Source organism: Manis javanica, chromosome 15 (genome assembly GCF_040802235.1).
Source record: "Manis javanica isolate MJ-LG chromosome 15, MJ_LKY, whole genome shotgun sequence".
Lineage (NCBI taxonomy): Eukaryota > Metazoa > Chordata > Mammalia > Pholidota > Manidae > Manis > Manis javanica.
Genome location: NC_133170.1, coordinates 4,462,818 through 4,468,426, shown reverse-complemented (window position 1 = coordinate 4,468,426; position 5,609 = coordinate 4,462,818). Strand labels below are relative to the sequence as shown.

The following is a 5,609-nucleotide window of genomic DNA, read 5'->3' as shown; positions in this document are numbered from 1 at the left end:
ATTTTTAGTTGATTTTTGTGTATGGCATAAGATAGTGATCCAGCTTCATTCTTTTCCATGTAACTGTCCAGTTTTCCCAATACCATTTATGGAAGAGACTTTCCTTTCCCCACTCTATATTCTTGCCACCTTTGCTATAAATTAACTGACTTTATTTCTGGACTCTTCATTCTGTTCCATTGGGCTGTGTGTCTGTATGTTTTTTAAACCATACTGTTTTGATTACTCTAGCTTTGTGGTATAGTTTAAAACCAGGGCTTGTGATACCTTCAGCTTTGTTCTTTGTCAAGATTGTTTTGGATATTCAGGGTCTTTTGTGATTCCATACAAATTTTGGAATTATTTTTTCTCGTTCTGTGAAAAATGCTACTGATATATTGATAGGGTTACCTTGAATCTGCAAATTGCTTTGGTATATGGACATTTTAACAATATTAAATCTTCCAATCTATGAGCATGGACTATCTTTCCATTTATTTGTGCCTTATATTTTTCAGAATACAGGTTTTTAACCCCCTTGGTTATATTATTCCTAGGTGCTTTATTCTTTTTGATGCAATTATAAATGGGATTGTTTTATTGATTTCTCTTTCTGATAGTTCATTATTAATGTGTAGAAATGCACCAGATTTTTGGAACATTATTTTGTATCCTGCAATTTTACTTAATCCGTTTATTAGTTTAACAGTTTTTTGGTGGAGTCTTCTATATATATAATATCATGTCATCTGCTAATAATGACAATTTTACTCTTTCCTTACCAATTTGGATGCCTTTTCTTTTTCTTGTCTCATTGCTGTGGCTTGGACCTCCCGTACTATGAAGTGGGCACAGTGGGCATCTTTGTCTTGTTCCTGATCTTAGAGGAAAACTTCCAGGTTTTCATTGTTGAATATTATATTAGCTGTGGGTTTTTCATATATCACCTTTACTTTGTTGAAAAAAAAATGGCACCTTTATATCCATTTCCTTGAGGGTCTTTACTAAAAATGGATGTTGAATTTCATGAAATACTTTTTCTGCATCTATTGAGATGATTACATAGTTTTCATCCTTTGTTAACGTGGTGTATCGTGTTGGAGCATTTGTAGAGGCTGAACCATTCTTGCACCCCTGTAACAAACCCCACTTGATCATGGGAAATGATCCTTTCAATGTATTATTGGATTCACTTTGCTCATATTTTGTTGAGGATATGAGCATATATGTTCATCAGGGTTATTCACTGGCCTGTAATTTTCTTTTTTAGTGGTGTCCTTGTTTTGGTATCAGGATTGCTGGTAATGCTGGCTTAGTAAAATGAGTTTGGAAGCCTTCCCTCACCTTCAATTTTTTGGAAGCATTCGAGGATAGGTATTGGACGCTCTATGCATTAAGAGCAACTTCTCTAGTAACAAATTGTAGAAATGATCCCAGAAATAAGGTCTTTAAATACCGATTTTTAGATATATAGTACATGGTATGCATTTTAAAGCTCTGCAATTTCTTAAAAAAAAAGTTGGTGTGTAAAATTTTAAGTATAAAGATCATGATTTTAGTTTTTGTGAGTAGCTATATTAAGCTATACTGATTCTAACTTCTTAATTCATCAAGTTAAATTTTAAAAACACCTTTGTAAATATCCTTGAATCTTTTCTATATGTATGTACTGTATTCCCAAATTAAGTATAATCAAATATGAAGCTCTAAATCATAAGCCATACTTACCTACTTCTTTTTCAGAAGAAATACTCAATTGATGGTGAATTGTTACCAAAGTTTACTTGTAAAAATGAAACCATTGAGAAAAATTATCCCAGACTTAAGGATTTTGCAAAAATGTCCCTGAGTGCGCCCTCACTGTCATACTAAAGCACTGTCTAGTCAACCTGCTTAAGGGTGTTTAGAGACTGCAGCTTTTGTGTGACCTACTCTTTATTGATAACTGGGCCCCAGACTCTGCAAGGGTAGATATTACTTTGTCAAAGATTGTTAAGTTGCAATTACTATTTTTGTTTGGTAGAGAAGGAAATGATGTCTTTCTAGTAGAAAAGACAACCCCAAAAGTTATCGTTTTAATGCCCTGAAGAATATTAATCCGTGTCTTAGTCCATTTGGGCTACTATAACGAAATACCACAGGCTGGGTAGCTTATAAACAACAGAGTTTATTTCTCACAATTCTGGAAGGTGGGAGTCTGAGATCAGGGTACCAGGTGGTCCAGGGAGGGCGCTCTTCTGGGTCACATGGCAGAAGGGACTAAGGATCTCTCTGGAGCCGCTTTCATGAAACATGGCTCCTGTATATGAGGGTTCCACCCTCTTGACTTCAGCACCTCCCAAACATTCCAGACCATCACTTTTCAGGGTTAGGATTTCAACATGTGAATTTTGGGGAACACAAACATTCAGACCATCACAATCAACATTTAAAACCTAACTTAGCAATGTTTTGCAGTGTTTTTTCTTCCACTGATTATATAACATACACTCGTCTCCTTTCCTCTTTGGAACCAGCTTTATCATCCTGCTTGTCCCTGATTAAGCAATTAACTATCTTTGAAAGAGGCTCACTGTTTATTTTTATGAGAGCCTTTTTTTTTTAACTCTTTGAAATTCATTTTGACAAAAATGAGAGTCTAGAAACAATACACATTTTGATTGAGCCCTAAACATCACTCAAATAAATTTAGTACGTGATGTACCTGGCATAATATACAACTAAATTTCAGTTACTTAGGCTGCTGTAATAACAGCAATTTAAAAATAATGTTAAGGAATTTTACCTCAATTGACTTTTGATGCCAAGTAGGTTTGATCAGAAGATGTGAAAAAGGGTAGCAAGGGGAGGTGCACCTGGTTGTTTATTCTGATGGGCAGTTGATATGTGCTCGTCAGTTTCAGACATTTGTCTGCATTGGCTTTTTGTCACCCATATGCATCTCAGAGCTACTGGCATTTGTCTCCTTGACGTGGGTGTATTCTGTGTATGACTCTTGAATTTTTCAATCACAGTGTCCTGGGTTAGAATATTAACTCCACATTGTGAAGCAGGAACTCTTATTAACATGCCTGCTTTATAAATAAGAAACCAAGGTATGAAGAGTTAAGTAGCTCACCCACAGCCGCCAAACACTAGTTGAGATTGGATTTCAGACAGATTGAGCCCAGAATTCCCCTTAGTCCATTTCCCTCAAGCACAGCTGACTCTCAGTTTTGGCTTTGCATATAAAACTCACTCAGCCTTGGCTGCCAGGAGGAAAAACTGAGGTCTGGGAAGCTTCAGATAATGTGCCCAAGGTTACCCAGCTAATTAGTGGTGATGGGGGTTTGCTAGTCCACATGAAAAAAGAGAAGAAAAAGGCAAAGGCTAAAATAAGCCAGAGGGAATGAGATGCTGTGATAATTGAGTAAAAGCTGCAATTGAGGAATTTCAAGGGAGAGGAAATTGTTAACAAAGATGAATTTGCACGTTGAAAAGTTGCCTTAGATAGGATCCGCACAATTGTGCACACACACATAAAGGTAAAAAGAAAAAGGCCTGATAGAAAGGTTAGGCTGAGGGAAAGAACAATACTGTGAAAGCAGCTTTCTATAAGACGGTTCTCTGGGCAGGATGGATACCGTGTGACCGTCTTCACTGGGCACAACGAAGTTATTGCCCAGAGAAGTGGCAGAGCAAAGACTAGAGAAAAGTCAGCAGCATGTAATAAAGTTTGGAAAATTGGCCTTCAGATTTTTGGATGTGTCTACACAGCCATGTATGTCTTTGGGCAGCTGTGTTGCCATTAAAGCACACGCTCTGCCAGGCTCATGAAACGCGCTTGCACCTGACGATTCCATGTAACTTTTATAGATACACACAAATACAGGAGTGCCAACAGTTTAAATGATTTGACAAAGTCTTCTAGCTATTCAAAGAAAAAAGGGCACATATTTTCATGAATACTATTACTGGTGATAAAACCCTTATTTAATAATAAAATTGGTCATTTTAAAATCACTTATTGCATAAAACATTTTACTTTATAAGCCTTCAGGGTTTCTTAGAATCCATTGTCTGCCAAGCCCATAATTTCAAATTGGTAGCTAGAAAGTGGGGAGATTTCCAAGTCAGGAAGAATCTCGGGTTAACAGTCACCCTCTGTCTCCATCCACTTTGCCCGATCGATGCATTAAAATGAAGTGAGCTTGTTAAAGGTCCTTGTTCTTAGGAAAGACATACTGAAGTATTATTTAGGAATGAATTGTCAGGATATTTTCAATTTATTCCCAAAAGGTAAAAAGTATGTGTGTGTCGTATGAAACAGAAATAGGAAGAGAGCAAATGCAGCAAAATATTATTAATTGTTGAATCAAGGGGAAGGGGACACAGGTGTTCATTGTTCTACTCTTCAACTTCTCTGCAAGCTTTCATTTTTTTTATACAAATAGAAAATTAAAAAGCAGCATATTGAGTAGAAAATACTACTTCAGATTCTAGATTATGCGCCTTATCCAGAATTGTAGTCTTGGATCTTTTTATTTTTAAATCAATGATTATTCCTTCATTTTGTCTTATTTTTAAACATTTTCTCGTATTTTAATATTCTTTGTAATTTTGATAATTGCCCTTTCTAACTTCACATTTATATGTTAGGAATTTTAGATATATTATCACTAATCCTTATAACGATCCTGACAGGTAAATTCTATTGTCCCTATTTCTCAGATAAGAAAAGAGAGGCTCCAACACATAAAGTTATTTGCCACTGGTCACATGCAGCTACAAATGGTGCTTGACTCATGCCCGAGGGTGTCAGAATCCCAAGTTGGCGCTCTTTTCATTCTATCGACGTGCTTCCCATGTTACAAAATCCATCTATAGACGGATGGGTCCTTCAGGGGAGAACACTTTGTGCCACTTAAAACCTATTGAAACCATTACTGGTGCACAATAAGCAGAATAAACTAGTTCCACTGCTTTTATCTATATCTTGAAGTTTTAAAAACAAAGTGATGAAAATATGAATCCTTCTCCAAAAGCCTTCTAATGCAGGTTTATCATAAGCAAGAGACAACTTATAGATTGCGTGTGTGATAGAACTATTTCAAAACTTACTGATATTTGGCTGTTTCTTCAAGTTCCTGAAATTTTCCACTTTCAAATGGTCATATTCTTATCATTAAGTGGCACTTCCTTCCCAAAAGGCAAAACACTGGCTATCATTCAATAAATATTTACTGAGCACTTCATAAGTGTTCAGCTTAATGTGTATGCATTTTACCAAAAACGCTATGTGCAATCCACGCTTTGCTTCTCTTAAAGACAGTACCATTTCATGATTTTTTGCTTCTTATGATTTTAAAGTCTCTGGCATTAGCAAAACTCTTATAGGACAGTTATTTGGTAGTCTAATTTTAGCATAACCATCTATTTATAAACTCAAAATGAAACAAGTAGAATGTTAAGGTACACAATTCAAGAAAATTCACACTCTAAGTTCTTGATAAAAGCTCCAGCACATTTTAAAATAAGGGATCCTCTCTGGGAAGGTTTCAGTATGAGACAGAAGAGACAAGCCCTTGGACTCACCTCCAACCTGAGTGTTGAGATCATTGTTTAATTTTTAGGTTGTTAGAGTAAAAGGG

The 5,609-nt window shown here is 36.1% G+C and overlaps 1 pseudogene; it reads right to left on the bottom strand.

Annotated features, from left to right (window-relative positions):
* Positions 1-1,316: 1,316 nt before the first annotated feature.
* On the bottom strand, positions 1,317-1,428 carry LOC118970961 (small nucleolar RNA U3; annotated as a pseudogene).
* Between the last annotated feature and the right edge of the window lie 4,181 nt (positions 1,429-5,609).